Source organism: Anser cygnoides, chromosome 4 (assembly GCF_040182565.1).
Source record: "Anser cygnoides isolate HZ-2024a breed goose chromosome 4, Taihu_goose_T2T_genome, whole genome shotgun sequence".
NCBI classification, from domain to species: domain Eukaryota; kingdom Metazoa; phylum Chordata; class Aves; order Anseriformes; family Anatidae; genus Anser; species Anser cygnoides.
In genome coordinates, this window is record NC_089876.1 from 41,083,223 (window position 1) to 41,108,509 (window position 25,287).

The 25,287-nt window shown below is 46.6% G+C and overlaps 1 protein-coding gene across 6 annotated transcripts in view; it reads right to left on the minus strand.

The window, feature by feature from the left end:
• MAML3 (mastermind like transcriptional coactivator 3) overlaps window positions 1–25,287 on the minus strand; it is a 221,452-nt gene that overhangs the window by 96,728 nt on the left and 99,437 nt on the right. The window contains exon 1 of one of the 6 annotated variants that reach the window (XM_066996678.1): window positions 3,189–3,314. The exons of 4 other annotated variants lie outside the window; for them this stretch is intronic. The gene's annotated coding sequence lies outside the window, so the exon portion shown is untranslated. Of the gene's footprint in view, window positions 1–797; window positions 996–3,188; window positions 3,315–25,287 lie in introns of those variants that run through there. One more of the 6 variants, XM_048074970.2, reaches the window with a different exon arrangement.

Sequence of the window (25,287 nt, forward strand, 5' to 3'; positions counted from 1 at the left end):
AACCTTACCAGGCAGCGAGATAACAGACGGACGGTGGGCGAGAGGCTCCCTAAGGAGATGCAGGGGACAGGACACGTCCTGCAGCAGTGCACGGTGCCCTCCTTGGGAACGCCGCCTCCCGAAGCGGCCACTGTCTAGCAGAAGTTCAAACCACAGAGCTCCAGACTAAACCACAGCACCGTGCAGACTGGCCTCTCGGTCCCAGCACAGCAGGGCTGCCAGACACAGCCCGTGCACTCCGGCTTCCCCAGCTCCCACACAGCGCCTCTCCGTAAAGGCACGCACAGGCGGGAGCCCCTGGGGATAAAGCTGCTCTAGAGCTGCTGCCCCATGAGGAGCTAAGAGCTACGACGGCTGCCTGCCTCCTCCACTCTCCCGCAGCTCTGCCAGACCCCTGAAGCTCTCGTCTGGGTGGTGGAAGCCGTCAGAGGAGGCTACAGAAAGCAAGCGGTAAGCTAGCACCGGCGGCAGCAGCTCCAGGTGGTAATGGGAGGCTTTGGAGATGGGTATGAAAGGTGCACCAGGCAGGTGGGGGAACGCTTGCTCCCACCACTCTTCCTCTCCTGCCACCATTTCCCATATTTTCACAGTTTGTGCCTCACACATAAGCTACATGACTGCAGAAAGCAAAGCGGCTCCGGAGCATTAGCCTCCTTCCTACAGCTACAAGGCCACTTCTTGCTCCCACCCTCAGCGTGTGCTCTGCACTTGGCCTCTCCCCATCCATCTATCCGACTGCTTTCTTCCCTGCTCTGCTGGTGCTCACGGGTCCTGGAAAAGCCATGAGAAAAACTGACCTCATTAGCAGCTCCCTCAAAAAGTCAGTTGGAGCTGGGCAACCATCTCCTGCAGCAGTTCTCAGACTCGCACGCAAAACATGGAAGGCAAAACGGTGCCGCAAGTTGCTCCAGGAATCCCAGCGACTGCCAGCCAGAGGAATTTGCACAACCTGCCCCTATCTGCAGCGTAAGCAACAAGTTCCTGCTGCAGCTCACTCAGTTGCTTGGCTTCCCTCATTTTCACCCCACCCTGTAAGAATAAGAAGAAGCCTTTGATTGTACAGGGGGCTGCAAAAGCCAACTGCTGACAGCTGGGCTCACCCAGTGGGTTTTACAGTGGTGCTGGGGGAAGAGGGGCAGGCGTGCTGGGGAAGGCTGACACCATGCATGCTCTGCTCCTTGCACTCTGCCTCCTGACTTGGGTTGCAGGGAGGATATTGGGCTAAATGCTCCGCTACAATTGTTCTTGTATCTGCAGTGCCTGCAGAAGAAAACCCACTTAGAAGCTTTTCACTAAACAACAAACAAACAGAAACCCCTTTCTGCCAGCTCTTGAGTGTTCTCATCCTGAAGCATTTCGGTGGCAATACATGATTTTATAAAGCTGCAGCTCTGTAACACCAAGTGGTACAAACCCATTTCCAGTGACCCCTGAATAAAGATGAGGCAGTGCAGGAATAACAACCTCGAGCGCTCGCTTAACTGCTTTTTGGACGTGGACTCAGCATCAGACCCTGGTCACACTAGTGAAAGACAAACAAATGAACACACTTTCTCCTCATCCCCTGGTCACCTCTCGCTTCCCCCCCAAACTCCAACATTACCGTGACCTACCTATCCGATTTGGGGTTCCCAGGGAGCATCACTGGGTGCTCCGTGTTGGAAAGGAAGAGCTGTGGTAACTGTCACACCAAATGAGAGGAGACACGTGTGGGTGACTTTAGCTGTCAGCTTTTCCAGGGGACCTCAACATTCTTTACGAGGAGAACTCATAATATAGCCCTCTTACTAGTGTCCATGGCATACAGTATAAATAAAATCTATTATTTCACACGTACAGTGGGTATCACGGGCAGAAAGTGAACGGGAGCAGCCAACAAGGGAGCCTTAAAGCCAAACTCATCCTGCTGCAGCCCCTCATAGGAATGACAACGTCGTGCACAGAAAACAGACCGTGCTGGGGAGCAGACCTGCCACACCGCAGATTGAAAGTCACAGCACAGAGAGGAAAGGAAACGTGAATTGTCATGCTACCCCAAATGTGTTTTCTCTGCTTTATATGCACAAAGGAACCCTCTCAGAAAATGTAATCTAACTGAATTTATTTAAACAATCAGCTCATTAAATTCCTGAAAATATGTAAGAATAAATACATGGAGATCCTAGCTATGCAAAGAGACTACTCATACTTTTTCCTGCCTTTCCTCACTCTTCACATAAGACGCTGTGACTTGAATAAACTCTCTGTAAATTTTGCATACAAAAACATCCCAATATTAATTTTTTAATAGAGAAAAATAATCGACCTCCCTGGCAGAACTTGAACTCCATTCCTCAGAATGATTAGTTTGGCCACTGGAGGGCTCCAATATTGTTCCATAAAAGTACAAGAAAGTTTACCAAGAAGGATAAACACATAACAAATAGCCTGGGCAATGAAGTTCAAACATAATATGCAGTCTGAACCAAGATCTATAGGCTTGCAAGCATTTTGTAAGAGTCAGAGCTAATTTAACCGTTGCTTTGCTCTTGTAGCACAAAAGGAATTGAATGAGAATGATTTTCTTACAGTTTGGCTATAAATGTCTCCTCAAATAGAGCACCTATTAAAATGATTTTTGTATGCAATAGTAGAATGATTATCTGTCTGCAGAAGAGCAAAAAACATAGATTTCATTGGTACATGTCAGTAAAACAGCCTCCTGCCTGAAAGCCCAGTGCTGCAGAGCACAACAGCACTTCATTTTCTGTCCCTCTCCTGCCTAGAGTCTTCTCAATGGAAGTTTCCCGGGATAAATCAGGCAATTAGTAACTGTGAGCACAGGGAGGAGAGCCTGCTATAAAAAGTCCCCGAATGCTTTTTCTTCCTTGGGGAAGCCGTTGTTGGGAGTTGTCTTTCATTTTCTCGGAAGATTTATAGGTTCAGGTCTATAGAATCAAGGAATAACTGGCCTGAAAACTAATGGTTATTTGCCTGGTAACATGGCAGCCAAGATTTTATCAGAAAAATGTATGTGGTCTGCAGAAGCCAGTATGGGCACTGATGTCAGCTGATAAGCTAATGACTGCAGCTTATCAGCTGATAAGCTAATGACTGCAATGCTCCAGCTAAGGATGAAACAAAAGCTATTTCAGTATAAGAGCATGAGAAAAAAAGTATTTCCAACATCATTCTCTCTACGAACTTACAGAGGGAAGCAAAATGTCACAGCACCCCCAGCACTCCCAATCCGTCCGGTTGGGGTAGGGGGAATTAATCCTGGGCTTAGCTCCTGAATGCTGGAAGTTTCACGCTGAGCCAAATTTTACAGCTGAGTTAAGCACTCCTGAAAAGAAAGGAGGTTTATTAGAAATACTGCGTGATGCTGGTGGGTACTATGATAAGCCCAGCGGAGCACCGTTCTCGTTTGGTGGAGCGTACTGTGTTGGGCTGATGCACAAAACATCGTGGTTTGCTGGCACCTTGCCTCACGCGCACTATTTTTTCCGCTTCTTCAATGTAAAGGGAAAAAGAAAAAAAAATAAAATAGCTTGCTTAAAATATCCCTGCCGCTCTCCCGTAGCCCCTTCCTCCAGCACATCACATGTTAATGCCAATCTGCTGGGAGACTGCGATTCGAACATAATGAGATATTAATGAGCTTTGCACATGTCCCCAGTCGCAACAGTTCCTCCCCCCCCCTCGCTGACTTCTCACAGCCCTACAGAGATGCTCTGCTTGTTTTCCTGACGCTGCACTCGTGTCTCCCCCATCCTGCCCCCGCCCCGCAAGCCCTGCTGCACCGCTCACCTTAGGCTGCCAGCACTAAAGAGCACCAAATGGGCTGGCACTGTCTTGTTTCCTGGCCTAATGGATGCTTGTTTAAACACTGGAGCTGTTTGCATTGCTGCGGCTCACTGCATGTTAAACACAGTCCTCTGAAACCCTACGCCAATCCAATAAAGGTATCAGCAGTTCAGCGTGGGGAGGCAATTACTATGAAGTCCCAAGTGCGCCTTCTAAGCTCAAGGAAGGAAAATTTGATCGAACAACTAAAAGCAGAATCTGATTCGGTTCAGCATCACGTGGAGGACACAAGGTTTAACTGCAGCCAGGCCTATGGAGGGCAGGAGGAAATCAATGGGCGAGCCGGGGAGAGCGACTGCACATTGTTAAGAGGGCTTTAAGCTGGCCTCTTAGCAATGCTCTCTGCTGCCTTCAGAGCCACCTCCCTCCCCCTTCTTCTGTATGCCAAGGTGCGCTGTCTTTCTTTCAGCTTTTTTAATGATATGCTGCCAATTTCTTTTCACCCTTCATCAGTTCTTGAAACAATTCTTCTTCTGGGAAAGGTCCTTTCCCTGTGCAAAGTCATTGTCATATCAAAGGGGAAGTGTTACACGGGAACAGCCACGATAGAAGGTTGACGGTAACCAAAAAAAGATCTGTGCTTCATCGAGAGATAAAAAAACCCAAACCTCAGACTAATGATAGTCAATATTTCAATGGATCAGCTCTTTACCTGGGTGAGGGCAGAAAATCAAGGGAGGAAGCGGCTGTATTTCAATTCATTTAATCCATAGAAACAAAGCCTCTTTAAAATGTTCAACTTCCTTTGCTTTTAAGTGAGAGATAAGGAGATGGGGGAGGGAGGGAATGTTTCCATTTTATTCTTTTTTTTTTTTTATTATTTTTTAATTTTAAGCAGACTCTATAAGATGGCCTTGCTCCAAGGGCAGCTTTATGAGTGCTGCGGAAAGTTTTCTAAGCACTTGCCATGGCCACAGCCACTGTCAGGAACCTAGGGAAAGGGGGTTTGCCATGCCAGGTCAGACCACTGAGCCATCCAGCTCGGCCCCATGCCCGTGGCTGTGCCCAAAAACCTTGAGGGGGCTGAAGTCCTCGTCCTACCTCCACAGCACAGGGACTGTGCGCGCAGCTGGGAACTGGGGAAGCATCTGGGAAGAGGAACTTGCCCTCCCAGCTCATCCATCTCAGCAAAGCTGAGACCTGCCTGCGCGCAGAGCCACCCGTCACCGCAGCGCTGAGGGCCAGCCCTTGGCTAATGGGCTTAAGGCTCAAGCTGTCCCTTCCAAGCGAAGCTCTGGCAGGTCAGAAATCTGGTGTGATCCTAAGCAGCGCAGGCTGAAAGGCGGAGGGCCGCACCAGCTAGCTGATTACGGGCGGATAAATGTCACCCGGCTGCCGTCACTCCTGCCTGGACACGCTGCCACTCTCGCCGCTAAAATAAGGGGGGCAGCGAGAGGAAGCGCCGTCTAATTTTATAAAAGGACACGTGGGGGGAAAGGTTGTTTCCTTAGCTGTTTTCACAATGCAAGAAAACAACTCACAGGGAGAGGATGGAGTTAATCACAGGATCTCTCCTCCTGCACTCTGCGAGCTGCAAACCCCCTGTGGATCCCAGCACCAGGCAGGCAACAGGATGCCACCGGCCTGAGTACGGCTAGTTAGAGTGACTGCCTGGAGGGTGCTTTGACAGAAATTTGGGGCTTTCAACCCAGAGGAAAAATTGTTGGGAAACAGCTGTTTTGCTACTTAAAAAAATAAAAGGAGAGGGGGCACAGTAACTTTCCTATTTTCAGTGTTGTAGCAAAAGACAATCAGGCAGGCAGGCAAACAGCAGTTGTTTTTGTTGGCATTCCTTCCCAGATCTGGGGGAGGACGAGCTGGAGACATAATGTCTAGGTAAAGGGGGAATCCCTCCACGCACTGTGCTTCAGCTGGGGCTTTGACCCTGAAGATTTTATTTCCACAGGAAAGCACCTTACAGCAAGGATTGCTGCTAAGACGGGGCAAAGAGCATCACCCTCATGGGAGGAGCAATGCAGCAGTCACGGCCAGCCAGTACCGAAACAAGAACCAGGCTGGCCTGAAAGCATTATACCCAGAGGTCCCCGAGAGACCCTTGTCACATTACGACTCCTTTCCTCTCTCGAAGCTGAGAGCGCTGCTTCTTTGAGGGCTTGAGAAGCCCACTCACCTACTCACCAGTGGTAAGTGGAATGATTTCCTGATGCGACTGGGGAAGGATGTGGCTCTTGAAATCATCAGCTTCTGCAGAATCTAGCCTTTAATTTGAACTAAACAAAACAGAAAAAAAATCCAGCCCTTGCGATTGCAGAGATAACTTTCCAAACACGACCTACTGGCATACTGTGTTTCTGAGTCTGCAGGCAGGCTGCTCCTGTTGTTCCCAAGAAGCTGCACAGTGAAATCAATAAGACTCATTAATGATAATCAGTACCCTATGGGCAGCAGCAAAACTGACAAGAATCCTGCCAATTTTGTCCTTCTGCCGCTGCTTGGGGGGCTCTGATTGACAGGGAAGGTAGACTTCCCACTTGCCTGCTTGCATGCAGTACCGGGAGGAAGCTGCAGACCGAGTCCTGCAGGAAGGGGCAGACACAGCACCCCACAAGGATCAGCTCTTGCTCCAGCCAGAAAAGAGCTTTGCACTCTCGATGTCCCCTATACATGGGACACGGTTCTTCTCTTTCTTGTTTTAGATCGTGATTTACCACCCTCCTCTGAACACCACAACCAGCTTTCCTGCCTCCTGATGCCACCGAGCTGGTAGGCCAACAAGCTGCAAGTCCTGACACAAGCCATGCCCTCAGCTCTGAGACGAATGGGGAGCTGTGGCACAAAAGACAGACTGACTAGGTTTTAAATAAGGCAAGGCGTCCAAGGTGCTGTTTTCACACTTTTAACTCTGGCACAGTGACTAGAGAACCTGCCTCCCTTTGTCCTCCCGCCTGTTGGTGGTGAACCACTCGGCTCTGAGGAGGTATTTGGGGATTCTAGGAAGGGACCCAATGGTACCTTCAGCTTCTTCAAGGTCTGCTTCTCCCCAGCTCTCTTCCCACTCTGGGGACTTGCAATTTCTGCTTGTTCCCTTCAGACCAGAATCTCCTTGGGCACCAAGCCCTGGCCGGCACCACACATGCTCTGGGACACGGACCAGCGCAATCAACAAAACAGATGTGTGGACAGGGCCGCTGCAGATGGACTCTCACGGAAAGCTCCATTTCAGGATGAAATTCTTACCTAACTTTGGAGGTTCAGTTACCTGAAGGCATACACAGCATACTTCTTACATGCCTAAAATGTATTTCCCCCTTTGATTTAAAATGATCCCGGAGAAAGGACTGACTGCTTTCCATCTCTGAGATCTGGCCCACGGAGATATGCAAAAGAAACCACAGTGAGGTTTAGAGCAGCAAGTATTTCCTCCTTCCCATCCCCTTTGAATAAAATGTGCCATGATAGCATAGCTATACGCTTACAGTATGAGTGAATCATTCCCAAGAATAAAATAGACTTTTCCAGAAGCTAGGCCTACACAACACAGAAAATTTCCCATTAATCAATATTATGGAAGAAAAATGTAATAAATTGATGTCTGTACATCCAGTGCCTGTAATCTGCTTAGATTAAAAACCCTGAACATCGTTATAACTCACACTTTCAAGGGAAATGGAAGGGTCGACAGAGTCTACATTTGTCAGGAAAAAAAAAGTGTGGGGAAAAAAATCCCCTAAGTGTTTCTCAAGCATAGTATCTGCTCATCAGGTGATGCACAGGGTGACACCGAGGTAAAGGAAATGGAGAAAATACCATTTCCTCCTTCATTTCCTCCAGAGAGGAATCTGGAGCAAGGTTTCATCAGATTAGAAATCCAAGCAGCCAGACACAGACTAAACGTTAGGTCTGCCATTCCCAAACTCCCAGGGAAGTACCCTACAGCAGGTGGGCAGCGAGTCAGCTCGGCCTCCGTGGGGGAGCAGCAGGACGTGGAAGAGGAGCAAGGGACAGCGGCGAGGAGAGGAGAGGAGTGACAGCGGTGGCTGTCACCTCCGCTCCTGGTTCCTAGGCCCTCAGGGGGCAAGTGCAGGCCCCACAGCAGAAGACAAGGTTGCTGGCCAAGGAGGGCGAATTTCAGGTTGTCAGTCATAGAAGCAGGAGAGAAAAAAATGCCCCAACCCCTACCTTTTCGTTTCCAGAATAATTCATATACTAAGGCTGCCTCACACATATCAAGGAGCCAGATTTTGAAAAATGTCAAGTATCAGATCTCTAAGCATCAGACCTTTGAACATACAGGTACCTCAAAGCTGAAAGACACTTTGGGAAATGCTTTCTGTTCCTGCCGGTTCACATCAATAGTTACTGCCTTGAAATCAGCAACGTTAGACTGGCATTTACTGTCACTAACCACACGAATCTACCACATAATGGTGCACAGAAATGGCAGAGCAGTCAGCAGTTGCACTTTATTCCAAAGAAGATATCTAATGGGAATGTTATTCTATGCCCGAACATTAATAAACTCACAGCAGAAGCTGCTGACTACATTTGTTTTCGGCTGGGCTTTAAGAAGCCTGAAGAATAGAGGCAAATTGGATGCTATTCATATCCAACAAACAGCACTTCGCACAACACCCCGATAGTGGCCCATGGAGCAGAATTTGGAGAGGCACACAAGCGATCGAGGAGCTTCACTGACACACAGGGAGGATTAGTTTTGTATCAAACAGCTGAAACCATGCCCACTGTTGGTCATTTGGTTCCACACTCGTGCTGCACCGCAGCCATCTCCCTAAAATTCCTGCAACTCATGGCACAGTGTTTAACACACACTGGAAACCGTCTAGGTTTACTTCAGAAAGCCTCAATGAGATCTAGCTGAAAGTAGTGCGGGGCCTGTGATAGGCCTGTCAGCCATTTCAAACCAAGAGACCCTGGCTTGAACTGCTCCGAGTAATGCAATTCTGGTAAGTGGCAACGGGAGCTTTGTAGGGACCGAAACGCAGGTGCCAGCCTGGAACTCAGATCTCAGACCATTTCAGAGGCTGCACAATTCACAGACAACTAATACCGATGCTCACAAGAAGCCTCACCCAGCCTTGACACGGGTACCCAGCTTCTCCCCAGGTCATTCACGCCCCATGTGGCTACATAAAGCCCCACTCTGATCCAGAGATCAGCATCAAAATCAGCTTATGCTTCCTTGAACATGCTGCTGGGATGCTCTTTTTATACAGGAAACACCACCACATTACTTCTTTGCTCCTAACAGTCTCCTCCCTCCCTCTCAATACGTGGTGAAGCATATGGATGTGTGAGAAAGTTCACTACACGTTTTAGATCTTTCCAAGTTACCTGATTTGCATCTGTTCAGCTGTACTTTTGCCTCGCATCTCTTCTGCACAAGGAGATGTTGTAGGAAGTTCCAAACAAAAAACAAAACCAGGGAAATACAATGCTCCTCTTGGCACTTTTGTACCAGCAGCCAGGCTGACAGCTCTACCTATGGAAATGACAAGTTTTGCATCGTATGCATGTGCTCTGTTTTCTGCTGTTCTCCTTCAGAAGCATGCACAGATCCTAGCAGCAGTAGTGTTGTCCAGATTGAAAGAGACTGTATGAATTTGTTCAAGACCTTCACTGCAAGCCCTTCCAACACAAGTCAAGGGATTATTTGCTTTGCACTTTGGACAAGTGGCCGCTCTGACCCAGAGCTCCCAGAACTGAACTACTCCCGGGCTGGACGTAATTCTACATTCTGATCTATACTTCACATAAATCCTCTACCTGGGTAACAGCTGCTAATCAAAACCAGGACAAATATCACGGGTAGGCCAAGCTGGCAGCCTTTGGGGCTGCCTGATTTTGGCATCTAACTCCTGCGGCAGCTCCTGCCTGCCCACTCCTTGCAGGCCAGAATGCCCTCAGGAAGCTGGCAGGTTTTGCAAGCAACACGCGGCGGTGAAGGCTGAGATCCACCAGGAACCCGTTGTCTTGTGTCAGCCATGACCACAACCCAGCCGGGAATGCCACGAAATTAGAGAAAACTTCAGTTGTGCTTTGTGGGCAGACCCTCTCATTTTGATTTCTTGGTCTTCTGGGACTTTGTCTTCATTCTGGCTCACAAAGCATCCCTGCTGGTGGGCTGACACAAACAGAGCCAGTAGCAGAGGAGCCTGCTATTGTTTTAGTCACAGAAGTCTCCTCCGAAGAATAATTGACAGGAGGGGAGAGGAAACCCCACGGAGCAAACGTACACACAGACTGTGCTGCTGCTAGCTCTGCTTCTCTAGCTCTTGTTGATGTTTATTTCTGGGAGGTTTCAGAAATAACAGAAACATTGCCCAGCACTCATTTTAAGAAAGCAGGGAAAGGGGAATGTTCTCTTCTGCTCTTGCCCGTGTCGCTTGCAAGGCCAGTCAAACGTGGGGTCTGATAAATGTACTGTAGTGACACTCAGCTCTTGACCTTTCGTGTGCTGCTGCTTCCCGAGGTCCCTCTGGGTGTGTTTTGAAACCAGAACCTTGCTGTCACCGTGCCAGGGTCTGGCAGAGAAAGCAACAGAAGTGACCTTCAGTTCGGACCTGGTATGATTTTGGTCTGTGATGGAAAGACTTAATCCCTAGTGTTTATGGGAGGAAGGAGGCAGACAGAACATCGTTCTCTCTAACGCTTCCCTGCTCTTCCTTTCCACACACCTGCACTTCCCCAGGGAGCTGGAGGCCGGAAGGTCTCGGGGTGCCCATGGTCCACTTGGCCACCCTGCCACACCAAGCTCTGAGGTGCCAGCAGGAGCTGTGCAATGAAGCAGCAATATATTAAAGAGACAACGAATACCATTAATATAGCTGTCCTTGAAGTAACATACTTCGTACTTGGACTAGGAGTAAGGAGATTTAATTTTCAGGACAAAAAACACTACAGCTTTCTCACTTAAAATTACCTCTTCTGTAGAGATGTTCTTTAAAGAACAGAGGGGATGGAGAGAGACCAACAGTAGGTAAAACTGCTCTACTTACTAAACCCTCTGCGCAGTCTGCCTGAATAAGTCAGTATTTCTCAGTATCAGCCAGCAAAATTCATAGAGGAAAAGACCTTCGTGCAAACAGAATGGCATTTAGCAAAGAAATGTTCTGCTTTGCCATTTCCACGATGTCCTGAGCAAGGTACTAGTCAAAACATTTGTGCTGTGAAGGTATGTTAAATCACCAGTTCGGCCCCTTCTCTTCCAAAAGCTTTGTGCCCCCATGGAAGAGCTCTTCTGTACGCAGCCCATGGAAAGACAAGACTCTTACTTTCTCTCTTTTCCCATCCAAACATTCATCCTCACTCGTTTATTATTTTGACTCCTAACAATCAGATTGTTATGTAATTCTTAATTGCAGTAAGAATTGTCTAGAGACTACTGCTTAGATCTCAGTGACAGAAAGGTTCTTTTTAATGTCTTAGATTACATTTAAAGAAACAGATAAATATACCAAAGTTGTTCTAGGCAAAATATTCATTATACTTTCCCACATGATGCCACTTTTGCTCTGGCATACTGTCAATAAAACAAAAAGGGAATTATAAAGGTCTTGGCTCTGTTTTTGTATTGTCTTAGAATAGGTAAGCACAGAATTAAAATGTCAATATTTGGCCCATAATTAATAAATTCAGCCCAACAAATTCTTTCCTGTACTGTGAGAAACACCATTTGAGCCAGCAGCCCAAAATCCCAGAGAAACCAAGGACAAGCGAGGTTTATTTGCTCGACTCACAGATAGCAGTGCTACTTGAGAAAGTTTCTGGAAACAGAGAGACAAGCAGTGCTTCAGAAAACGAGGGAGCTTCTCATCCTGCACATCGGAAATGAGCATCCTTCTCAGGGGAGGGCTGCCATGCTGATGTTAAACAAAGCCACGAGACACAGAGCATAGACAAAACACCACCTCATGATCTTGGATTATTTCACCCACCCCCAGCCATCGGCATTGTTTATTACTCTGGCAGTACGGCTATTTTCTAGTGAGATGCTGGAATGGCTTTGAGCGTGGTCCTGTCGAAATTAAAAATGCTTTCAATTATTATTTTATGCAACCAGCATCTCTCTCTGTTGGGATTTTGCAAATGCCACTTGTGTAAATTCCTGCTCATCAGGTGAGCAGTCTCAGTAGCATCCTTGCACCATGCTAATAGGGGAAATTTGTGTGAATCCCATGGGGGCAGGAAAACAGTTTACCTGAGATACATGAATTTATATTGTTACATTATAAAAGCTTTGCAGAAAGGAGAATTTCTACCGGGTGTCAAGCTTCTGCACTGCATAATCTATCATCAAATCTCAAAGACATCTGGCCAATTATTTTATTTTCCTTTTATAAACCAACGGGGAAAAAGAAAAGTGGATTTAACATTTACATTACTATTTGCAAAACTGAAAATAATGTTTTTTCCAGTAAGTTATGTCATATTTACTTTTTAGTGTAACACGTTGACAAATTAAATATTTTGCAGAAAACTTCTCCACTACCATTATTTAAAAAAAAAAAAAAAAAAGACAGGTCCAATCAACATAAAAAAATACAAATAACAGAGGAGCAAAGCAGTCACTGCTTTCTTTGAATTATGCTGTTTCTTTAAGGGCTCATTTCCTAGGTGCAGTCTGAACGTGGACTTGCAAACTCCTTTGTCTGACAACACTCCGAAGCACCCAGTGGCCCGGTTCCTTGAAGCCTGCCTGCCCAGCACCCTGCGGCCTTGCCTGGGAATTTCCCTCTCGCTGCCTCCATGCCACCCCAGCATCCTAGCAGGAGAAACGTGCACACATCTCTTCTTCAAAGAAGCCCCTCTGAGACCCCACCATCCACGCACGGCCGTGTGGCTCTCCGCACCACGGGTCAATGTGTTTCACGTGCTTGGCTGTGGTGTCCTGCTGCTTCAGTACGAGATGGCCACATGAGAGAAAAACCAACCAACCCTCTCCCCACAACATTCACAGTGACTGGAGCAACCCATACCGAGACAAGGGAAGATGAAGGTTTCTCACACACACGTACACACACTATCTTTGGCATTTCCTGATGTTTAAGCATCTTCCTTTGCTGCTCTGGTGCAACACGCACACACCTCAGGTGCAAGAGCTCTGCTGTTACCTGGAGCAGAGCATGCCAGCCTCTGCAAACCTTGCCGTGATTCTGTGATAAGGACAAAAGTCTCCCTACAGCTTGGCAATCGTTGGAGTTAGCAGTTCTCTCTTTAACGCAGGGGGTCTGAATCACATGTACCTTTTCAATGGCTTTGGCTAGAAAACTTGCTAACTTACCAGTTTTATTTTTTCTGCTGTAATCCTCTAGCAGTTACCCAATTGCAAACACAGCAGCAGAAGTGGATCCATATCGAAATCCTAACAGACAATTTTGGGGTGTAATAGAAAAGTGAATTGCGAGTTATAGGAGGAAAAAAAAAAACAACAGTAACTGGCTACGCCTTCCTCCTGCCATTGATTCATTTCAGCTGGTGAGAAGTTATGAGCTGGGAACTGCACGACTGCTATCACTGGTGGTGTGTCAGAGGATCCTTCTCCAGTTTCACCGAACCCATTTCAACTCCTGCTGCTGTTACAAAAGCATCATAAAAATAGCAGCAAAACTGTGCTTTTTGAAGCAAGCAGCGCAGAAAAATATCCTTCACAAAAGCAAAGTTTGCAGCATGCTGTAATTAAGCTCACATCCTGACAGTGGGAGCATGAAGTTTTGTTCTAAATATAGCAGAAGCCTCTCCGATGTACAGCCCCCTTTTTAATGCAAGATTTACAAAATTAGTCATTACATGCCAGCAGCCTCCTAGGAATTCTTGAAAAAATATTGGGGGTTTTAATGTAGGGAGCTTTACAGCAGGGATTGAGGGCAATCTCTGTCAGGAAACAAATTATTTGGGTTTGCTACTACCTACACAGCTCTTGCAGGAGGGCAGGCACTACACAAGGGCAGGAAGACGCAGCCCCTGCCAGGACTGACAGTGTCAGCAGACAGAAGCGCACACCGAGCATCGCAGGCAGACAAATCCCTTGGCTTTTCCCCTAGCATCGATCTCCCCTCCCAGCTTTCAGGAGCTGTTTCACATGGCACTTTCCCTTTAGCTGGCAACCCAGCTAAGACACCATCAGCTTTGGGTTGTCTTTGTTTAATTCAGTCTAAAGCAGAGATTTAAGCCAGCTCAAGCTAGTTCATCCTAAAATGCAGTGTGAGACCAAGTTTAAACTGAGTTTGGAAACCGTGTTCTTAGACAGTTGTTGTTGAAATAGATCAGGCCCAAATCCTGATCCTAACTGCATCAGCTGATAGCAGAATAATTACCGATTTCCACAAAGAAACCGTCCTGCAATTCCAGAGAAACGAGATTGTGGCCTGTGTTTTCTCTCTGTTTTTCTGGTTCAGGTTGCAGACCTCGTCCTGAGTCCTGCACCACCTCTGCAGTGGGAAGAGAAGAGGACTGAAGCTCCCGGCTCACCCTCCACGGCGATGCCCGTGCTGCAGGAGCTCCTTGGGCATGAGCTGTTACAGAGGGGGACCTGGCTTGCAGGTAACATGGCACAAGGCAGAGCAAGCGTTTCCAGCAAGGTGTGCGCTGCAACTGCTTCAGACAGCTGCAGCAGCTCCGAAGCAGCTGGGTAAACTCCTATAAAAATAGAAACAGGCTCCCAGCAAAATCCATTTTTGATTGAGTCCAGCCTACCCCTTCTCTGCACTCTGTAAGCTGAGCCTCTGGCAGCTCCAAGCAGGGCTCGGGGGGCTGCGTGCAGTTCCACGTACTGGTGCAGCACCTAGGCGAGCTCGGCACGGGCAGAAGCCAGCATTTCAGCTGGGAAGGTCTCGGAGCCCCTCGGCTCCAGGCGCGCTGACCAGCCAGGCCACACTGAACCTAAAGGTGGGTGGAGGAACGTGGGGATAGCACGGTGCTACCACCGAGGGCTGGTGCACAAGAGAAGCCTCGTGCCCCGGTCTGCACTGCCCCAGACGATCCCAAACACAGCTGTACCTCCCTTTCTACCCTCTCCTGCCCAGTATTTAATCTGTATAAACCTCTCCCCTACTGCAGGTACCAAAACTCACACGGAAAAGCAAGCTACTTCATAGCCTGTATCAACTCCCTTTAAAATTAGGATTAAAACCTCCCAAACACTGTTTTGCAAGAGGCTCCAGACTGTGCCTGGAAGCTCTGAACATGTAACAGGGAGCAAATCCACCATTTACCCAAGGCTGTTTTCCTTGTGGTTTTTTCAGTAGCATGCATGCATGCCTTCACTGTTTACTGTCAGCAATTTCCAACATGCTGACACGGCTAAAAGTGACCACAAAGCCAATGCGAGCAGGCGAAGGGAAGAAACACACGTAGAAACATCAGGAGGTGCAGGCTCAAACTTTGCGCTTCAGCCGCGGTAACTACCAAGGTAACCTGGCTATCGCAGGGAGGAACGTGATTAGCACGACTTGGAGCAGCCTCACCTTTTTCCTCCTTTTTCATTAGCCAATGGAGCTTTGTTCCTGAGGTTTCTATTTTTGTGGCTGACGCATGCAAAGAGCGAAGGAGAGCGCCTTTCGCACTACGAGTGTTATATTTCTTTCCCTGCTATTGGCTCGCTCAGGGTGCCTGGGTTGTTTTTCCAGCAGCTTCATGAACTTCTCCTCCCCGGTTTAACTCCAAGAGCAACTTTTGTTTTCTATTTGCTTATTTTTAGGCAGCAATTGAAAGCTAGGTGAACAATGCAGTGCCTGGGAATGATCAATAAAGACTTTATAAACCATCACGAAGTTGAGCTTGCCATGCCTTTGAGGTACTGGAACCTAAAATAATACATTCAGATATGTAAATACCTCTACCTGAATTTTAAAACACCCTGTGCAAAAGTAAAAATATTAATGAACCAGCCCAGGCACTAAATGCACCTCTTAAAGCTGAGCTTATGTAACAACTTGCTCCTGGTTTCACATGCAGAACTTGTCAAGCCCTTCTCCCCAGGATGCTCTTTCTTCTAGAACAGCAGATGGAAGAAACAGAACAAAGCCACATGGGCTGTTGTTCCCTGTAATTCCCAAGCTGATGCAGAGCTGTTGTTGTTTTTTTTTTTTTTTGTTTTTGTATTTTTGTTTTAGAAAATGGAAAGAACCAAATGAAGATTTTCTTACCATTCCACTGGAAATTGCCCATCTGTGTGGAAAAGCTTCTCTATAGTAACTTGTAACAATACACACAACAAGCTGCCCATTTAACAGAAGTTTCCATTCCTCCTTAAATTTAGACTTTCTCCATTGTTACATATGGGTAATGTTACAGGTGATGGACGCTGAGTACCCCAAATTCAAGGAAAACCTAAGAAACAAGCTGTTGATTGTACTTTAAAGCCTTGCTTGGAATTCTTTCCTTCTTTTCCAAACTTCCCTGGTTTTCCCTACATTGGTAGTATCTCCAACACTACTAGGCACATATACACCAGAACTAAAAGTCCTGGGGTCGGTTTATCTAAGACGAATGCACGTACCACCGAGCATCCAAACAAAAAGCACTGAAGAAGCACTGGCACCTGAGCGTGTCTTTAAATGCTGCAGCCAATTACAGATTTAATCCATATATTATGGCAGTGATATACTTAAGGACCAGCATTTTTGCAAGAGGTCCAGCATTTTGGTGGAGAAGAGAGACCGCTGAAGAAGACCACAAGGAAAGCTCATTCCTCCGTACGGTGAGCACATTGCTCCATCTCTCTGGGGGTTACCGGCTGGATCCTCCTCACCCGGAAAGTTTGCCCCTGCCTATGCCAAGGGCCGGGTAACACAGCCAGCGATGATGAAGCACTTGATGCCACGGAGCTGCTGGATGCCCGCGTCGTGGTGGTCGTAACTTGCGGGTGAGGAAACGGCACGACGGCATAGATCATGCCGCCTGCCCGTCCTGCACGGCTGTTTGGCTGGGATCAATACCTTCCCTGGCCGGGGGCCGACATCGCAGCCCACAGGATCAATCCGCAGGCAGGGTTTGATGGCTGTGCTGCTGCGAACTGCCTGCAGATCCCAGCGGTGATTTAAGGGCTGTGCTAAGAGCAGAGCTGTGACTCTGCTGACTGGGGGCAAGGCCCGCGCTGCCCGCAGTGACAGCCAGCCCAAGCCTTCCCTGGGCTGTGCACAGCCACCTCCGCCTGCTTACAAACACACAACCCAGACCATGACAAAGCAAGCGCGGCTGCAGGGCCCTGCCCCGATGTCCCAGGTGCGCCCCTGGCCCCAGAAAGCCCCCAGCCCACGCAGCACCCTGACACAAGCGCTGGGCAGTTAGAGAGAAGCCCCCCCGGATTCATTCCTTAAAATATCTTTTTCAAGGCCAGTAATTGCATGAGATTTGTCAGGTTTCGATTTTTTTTCCCCCTCCTCACAGCTGTTTTCAGTCCAAGAAACCAGAAAGACAGCAATAAAAATAACTGACCCTGATCATTTTCCTTTGTCCAAATCCCAATAATTGCAAATTTGGACTAGCTTCAATGCAAATACATATCACAGTAGAAAAATCACCATTTTTATTAATGTCCTCTGTAATTACGGGAGGTAAAATTATTTATGTAGCAAAATCCACCCAGAAGCCCTAATAAAATACATTATGAATCTTTTCCTTTGCCATGGATGCAGACAGTTTTTAAAGAGAAAGACGAGAATTTATGGCTTCGGGATGAGCACCCACACCTCGGGCACTGCTGTGGCAAGGCGCGCACCCTGTGCAGCGGATGGGGATGGGTGAGCTCTCCGGGGAGGTGCTCGGATCCTCCAGCTTGGCTCCTGCCCCAGATGTGCCTTGGAGGGTGCCAGCCTCCGAACCCTGGCCCCTCGGGTGTGGGAAGGAAGGTATTTTGCTTCGTATGCCTACCAGTAGCACACACAGAAGCAAGCAGGATCTACACGGCTTCGATTCATCAGTGTAGCTAGAAAGCAGTCATGCTCTTCCCATTTCTTCTTCTAGGACTAAATGCACGACCGAAATGCCACATCAGCTGCAGTGGTGAGACATTAGCCGGCTGTGGGCTGTTTTCTTGCTTAGCCTCGTCATAGCCCCTGCTAAACTACAGCACAAACATTCCCCCAAACTGAAGGCAGACGGGGCAACACGATTATGGTAAGAGTCACAAAATGCAGTCATTTGCATAGCCGTGACTGACACAGAAGATCATTAATTACGCATTCTGAGTATAAGTATATATGTATAAATTAGCATCTATTCATCATTTAAACTGTAATAGTTTTGCGTTTTTTTTTTTATATCTGAATATTAACTACGTAGGAAAATTACTAAGTTTTCTGTGGAAGGGCATCCAACAAAAGTTCTACCAGCAAAAATAAAATAAGAATTACAGAAGTAATCAAAATACTAGAGGGAGCAGTGAAGAGTCAGCCATCGGCTACACCTCCCCTCGCTCTGTTCGGCATCACTTGTTGCAAGCTCTCTGCTACAACCCTCAGCATCTCTCTCGGTATGGACACGCACACATCCCCAACAACTCTTTACAGTAGGACCACTTCAGGAACACAATTTTTCACCAGATTTAAAAGGCAACGTAAAAACCTTCAGGATTTCACACGGTTGCTCTCCAGGCAATCCCTACACCTCATTAATATTAAAAGTGACATCAGCTGAGAGCAGGATGCTGAACTGCACCTCTCCTTAGCAGAGCTCCCAAGGACGTGCAGCTTTACACATCAGTACAGACTAATGCAGACAGGGGGGAATAATTAGGAGGAAAAATGAGTTTGAAGTTTTTTAAAAAGCTCATTGTAACCTCCTTGCCAGGAAGTACAAGACACTTCAAAGACTGTACTTTCACAAACAAAAGAAATCTGGTGATTTTGGAAGCTTAAGATGACAACTTGGAAAATTACCAAAGCTCACAGCTTTTGAGCAGAAGTAAACAAGACAGGAATGCTGGAAAAATGATAGGCGAGACAGAAACTAATGAAGATACAATTGCCAATAATGATATTAGCAAAGTTTGCTTGGAGCTACAAAATGCACAAAAGGTAGATTAAAAAAAAATAAATTAAAAAGAGGGGTCCTCGGGTGGCGTAAGTGGAAGCAGCTGCTTGCTGTGCTAGCTTACCCTCCCAAGCATCTGGCCTGTAATCTAAGAACCTATGCCTACAGTCAAGCACCAAGAGAAATGGCATCCTCCAAAGGGTGGGTGTTTATCTAGTAGGGAATGGAGATGCGCTTAATGACATGGAAGCTGTTTCAGGGCTACCCATGTGCAGCAGAACTGGTAAGACACAGAAAACGAAAAGCACACTAGCAAAAGAGCACAGAGCAAAGCCTCTGTTCACTTCGGATACTTTCCGCTTAGGAATTGGGAACTCTGACTGTTCCCTATCCACCAAAATCGTGGCTTTCCTGTGCAATGGTTTGGCAGCTGCTGTCCCAGCATCTGTGTTGGTAGGGATGGAAAGCATGTAACATAGTTCTGTGTGATATCATTCAGAGCAATACAACTGCGACTGGTATTGAAGCTATTTTAGTTGGACAATAAAATCCAGTAGCTGGAAAAGGAAAGGAAAAAAAAAGGAAAATCTGATATTAAAAAAAAAAAAAGAGCAGATTCCTTTGTGATTAAGGTTTCCTGAATTCAGTTAAATTTAGACTCAAGGGTAGCGAGCACAAACAACACTCAGAACACAGGCCCTCCTCAGTCCTCCCACTCTTTGGCCTCATCAATACACGAGCCCACCGACCTCGCTTGGCATCTCTGCCTTACCCTGCTATTACGTTATCAGCTTATCTGTATCTTTAACTGACCCACATCCAGAGCCCACTAAGACTGAAAATTCATTGAAACATGTACACACACGCATCCAGAAGCAGCAAAACACCAAAGCATTTCATTGCCTGAGCTCCTCCTCTTCAACTTGGGAAGAAAAAAAAAAAAAAGAAGAAAGCTCCGGATTACTTTTTTTTGCCTTTCTGCAAATGTAAATCTACCTATCATACACCTTCTGGGGTTGTTTTTAGCTCTCAGACTCCAGGTCTGATCCGGACAGTTGTAGAGTGCTGACAGCTCCCACTGAACACACGCACAACGGACTCCAACTTTGCCAGAACTACGCAGGAGGTGGGTACAACTTTCTGAAGGTCCTTCAGAGCAAACAGAAGGGGCTTGGGATTTTCTGCCTACCAGCTTTTGAGCTCATGCCTGCTGAGCATGACCCCTAAAATACAGGCTCCACAGGGGCAGGGAGAAGATCGGCCATAGCTATATCCTGGAGTCAAGCAAAGCCGGATTTAACAGCATGTGAACAAAGCTAAGAGAGGATCACAGACAAGGTAACAATATTCAGACAAGCATAGGTTGTGATATGAGGGCAAGAACTGTAACCATCAAAGCTAAGAAGATCAGTTTTAAAGTAAGGCAGGGTTCTTAGTGCCAAGAATATCCATCCACCAATCCAGCCTAGTGACTGTCATGCAACAAGCTATAGGAACCACACAAATGAAACATAAAATTCAGATAGCCCTAAATGAAAACTGATGAGGTGAACAAGCACAACTTGGCAGAGGTGGGTCTTTTCAGATGCTCTGATCAAGTATGAACAGGACAGGGAAGGGCAGTCTACATAACACAGTACTCAAAAAAGCAGCCTTGGAGAGGTACAAGATTCCCATTCCCTTGGTTAATGAAAGAGCAAAGGCAAGTCCAGGTCATGGTCTTGCAGATTTTATCACAAGGACCTGTTCTTCTGTGCCTAAGAAGCTGCTAATGATCTGGTTGAATGGGCGTGAATCCCTGAAGGAAGGTTCCTTCAAAGATAGAGCAAAAATCTTTGATTGAGGCTTTGATGTAAATAAAGTGGCTCTTGATAGTTTGGGACAAATTCAGCTGTCAAAGCAGAACGTAATTCAAGCATTCACCCCAGACCCCTTCTCTTGTAACATCCACTGGCTATGGAGAGGCACTGATTTCTTGAAAAAGATTGTTCTGGCAAGAGGGACAGAAGCAAAAAAGCTCTAGCATTTACACGGAAGAAAAAGACCACCTTTGGTGTGCTAGGCCACAGCTTTTTTTGTGAGGAAAATTTGGACTGCCTTGTGCTTCATGCTGCTCCTGGAGCCTGGGACAGACGTCCCTCTGGGACACAGCGGTTGTCCCCGTGGCACAACACCACAGCCCAGACCTCACACCTTGTGCCTGGGGTGGGCTGGGGAAAGGGGTCGTAGTACAAAGCCTACAGCGCATGGGCTCTGCTGCAGGACATCAGCCTGAGAAAGAAACCAGGCTAAAAAAAATAAAATAAAAGAGAACCACCTACAAGGCTCCAGTAGCATCAATAGAGGAGAAGGTTACTCAAACTCTGAAAAAAATCCAGCTGTCAGTTTGCTTGCAGGCTCTTGCCAATGAGTACCGTTTTGTGAGCCTCAAAAATCCGAATTTGCCAGAATTCTGCTCTAGCTAGAGCAACACTAGTTATACAACTTGATCTTAATTGAAATATTTGGTGCCTGCTGATATGTTCAAACAAATTCACCAGATCTTGATTATGCGCTGGCAATTAAAGCCATTAAGTCAGTAGACAGACAGCGGGTTATTTCATTGCTATTTGACAAAGCCAGCCGTCGTTCTTTCCCCCTGTCTATGTGACAGCACTGTAATTAGCAGTAATCAAATACTATTTGTGCTAGGTGTTGGGAGTTTGCTTCTTTAGCTAGCAAGATACCTCTGCCAATTGCAGAACACAGACATCTACCTCCGGTCAGATGATACACAAGATACAAAGAGGAGAAGAAAACAATGAAACGTGAGGAATGAAGGATGCTTGCTTATTTCAGGCTGAAAGAGTTTGCTGTTGAAAGCGAGATTAAGAACATTTTTTATTTCTGCAAGTTATATATTTAAAAAATTAAGTTAAATTACAAAAGGCTGATCAAGTAATATTGTGAAATACAATAATAATTACAATTATATTTAGCATTTATGTATTCCCTGCTTGAGAAATGCATGCAACCTCCATTAGCATTAATGGCTGTTCTACTCATGCATCAAGCAGAGACTGGAGCCTAATAGTGCATTACATCTTTAAAGTGCTGTACAAACATTAACTAATTAATCCTTATAACCACCCTGCGTGGTAGGTAAGTGATATATGAAATGTATATCTGAGCAAGCCCGAGAGCAAGCCAGCACCACTCTGTGCCCTTCAAGACAGAGCAGGAATTCATCCCATTTATACCGCTACCCAATTCAGATGCATTTTACAAGTACAAGAGAGGGACCCATGGTGAGCCAACTTCACTGAAGCCTGTAAGAAAAGAAGTAAATTACCCCTCCCTCTCTCTTCCCTCCTCCCTGGGCTCTGGTGGGCTGCTCACATCTTGACAGAGCAGGAAGCATTAATGCCTGCTGCTTTGCCTTCGGATTTCTACTGGGGGAAGACAGCTCTTGAATCCTGGCAAGGAGAAAGGAAAAGATCCATGGGAGCTTCAGCACTGCAGACCTCTCCTCAGTCAGTACCATTCCCTTTGATATCTTGATCTTCCCCCACTTCCTGCTGCTCGTCTTCCCCTGGCAGGCTTCCTGCCTTCAAAACCTTTTGACAAGGTCTGTGTATCAAAGTTGCACCAGGACCCCGGGAGGAAGAGCTCAGCCTATGATTTGGGTATTCCAATTATGGCATCTGAGTCTCTTCAAATAGCAATCCACCATTAAACATGGTTCATCTTTTCCTGATAAAAATAAGAAGGAACTGCCTTCCAAACACCCAGCTTGCAACAGGCCATAGGCAGGACCTTTGATGATGACTTTATGCACAGCACACTACTTCAGTACCACGCAGTGAGGTCCCAGGACACGCCGATCTGTAACACTGGTTCAGAGAGCATCTTAGAAAAGTAAAGTGAGAACGCAGTAGCACATCATGAAAGAGAGGGTGCTCTTGGAGGAAAAAAAAGAGGGGAGGAAGAGAGAAAAGGCTCAGAGTTATATCAGAGAGGAGAAAGGGAAAGCAGATGTAATGAAAACATGACACTGCAATGTTTCCATCACTACCCTGCTTTCCAAAGTTCACTCGGTGTGGTACATGCTACAGTGAAATGGCGAGGCAGCAGGTGCTCTGGCAAACCAACACACATATATTAATGGTGTTTAGGTTTTTCCCAAAGCCTCAGAAATTCAGTGTCAGAGTCAAGGCCACAGCTGAAATCCACGGGTCTCTGACAAGCTGGTCTTTTCCATGGAGAGGGGCCAAGCCCAGCCTTCCTCTCTGCACGTGTACTCATCTCACCATCAGCCACGGGCTCTTTTCCCTGGCTGCCGCTTGCTTGCAAAGGGATTTGTGCAGTTACAAGCCCCACAGCAGATGGGTGCACAGGAAGGAGCGAGAGCAGGAACAAAACTACACACTTGAGAGAAAGATGCTTGTAAAAGTGTGTTGCATTACCTTCTGGTGTCGTATCAAACACAAGAACAGCCGGTATGAAATGACAGAAACTTTCTTTGAAGAATGCAGAGAGTTTGGCTTAAAAGTAGCCCACGCAACATAAACTACACTTCATATGCCAACCCTTCAGCTAAAGGTGGTGCTCAAACCCGTCTCGCCCCAACTCATTGAGCATGCAGAGTCCGGGCTTGGATGGCAACGGGAGCTGTAGATGGCTCAGCTGGTGTGTTTGGTCTTTACAGACAGAAACACATTTGAAACATTCTGTTTTCATTTGCCACAGGCTGCCTAGAAAGTTTACAGACACATACCCTAAATACATATGTACTTACTTACATGAATCCACAATATCAATTAAGTTTCAGCAAGACTACGTATAAATCTTCCCAGAAGATGAACTTTTGCATGTCCTGCTGTTTCCTGGTCAATAAGTCAACACAGCGTACTGTGGTATAGAGAGGCAAGTGGTGACAACTGTGTAGCTTCTGGTGTTTGAGAAGGAAAAATCTATCTGAATTCTGGCTGGTACAAATTAAAACAGAAAGCAGCTTCCTTGGTAGTGCTTTTCACTGTGCAAAATCACGAAGACTCAAAATTGGCTGTCCGTAAACTAGAGGCAGCCCAAACCAATAGGTGTTAGTTTCCCCTTTAGTTACGCGATCCAAGAAGCCCACAACTAATGCAGCCTTTGCCTAGGATGGGTGCCCCTGATGCCACTGCATCAGGTGACAGAGCAGTGCCTCTCCTAACAGGATGCAAGCACGTGTCTGCGGAAGGGAAGGGTAATTTTTTTTCCCCTGCATCAGAACAGAGAGGTTGTGTTTGTGGGTAATATGTCCTGGAACAGTCCCTGCCCACAACTCCCGCAGCACGACCTTCACGCTGCCCGGTCATCCCAAAATGAAGACAACTAAAGGAAATGTCTTTCATGCCTTCCCTAATCCTGTCACTCGATATGGAGAGACAGAGAGCGGCACAGAGAAATGAGGTTGTGAGAAACTGGTCTCACTTCAGAGGAGCCCTCCCTCTCCACCAGTAAATATTCAGCAAATGTTGTGACCATTTAATTTCTATCCTCTCTCTCCCCCTCAGTCAATGACTATATAATTTCCAAAGATGTTGAGGAAATATTCCCCGATCGGCTGAAATTCAGCACAGACAAGCGCAAGGTAATGCACATAAAAAGCGGCAGTTTACTCGTATGCACCAATGGATGTTAGCTTAACTCTAACTGCTCTAGAAAATACTTGGGCAGCACTGCAGACGGTTCAGCAACAACACCTGCTCTGTGCAGAATGACAAAGAACGAGCAAAGCAACGAGACAACAGGGTGAGAGAATGTGTTAACACAGGAAAAGAAAACAATTTAAAGCCCTATGTAAAGCCTTCGTGCACTCTCGAGCTCAAGTGCTCACTAACTCATTTCAAAAAGGATACAGAAGGACAAAACTTGTTACAGCCATAGAGAAGTTCCCATCCGAGGAAGGATTTAAAAGATTGTAACTATTAAGTTTAGAGAGAACTGAGGTCAGGACTGACACAATAAAAAGTATGTCAAATAACACATGGTTTAAGGAAGGTCCCTGAAATGTGTACACGTCCTTTTATCTTTTTTTCCTTAACCAGAAGAAAATGAGGACCCAGCCATTTCATGGGAACTACATTAAAGGGCAGCATGCTTTAAAAAAAAAAAAGCAGCTCAGTGCCTTGTTGAGACAAAGATCTCTGAAAGATTTAAAAAAAATATATCATGTTCATAGCTAGAGAGATTTATCGTTTTGCTGTGAGTTTTTATGAGGTATCAGTCCTGCTTTGGCCAAAAGATAACTGTGATAACTAGGTAGGGGAAAAAAATTCCTCCTTGGAGACCTCACTAAATCATCCTCTTCAGGACCTCAGAAGCACCTATGCTAGCAGAGCACACGGCTCCTTCCCAAATCCATGGAGCCAGATGCCCAGAGCGCTGCTGCGAGCTCTGGTGATGGTGACACCAGCTGGCAGGGCTGGCGGCCCCATGCAGGGCAAGGGTGGCTCCAAACCCCTG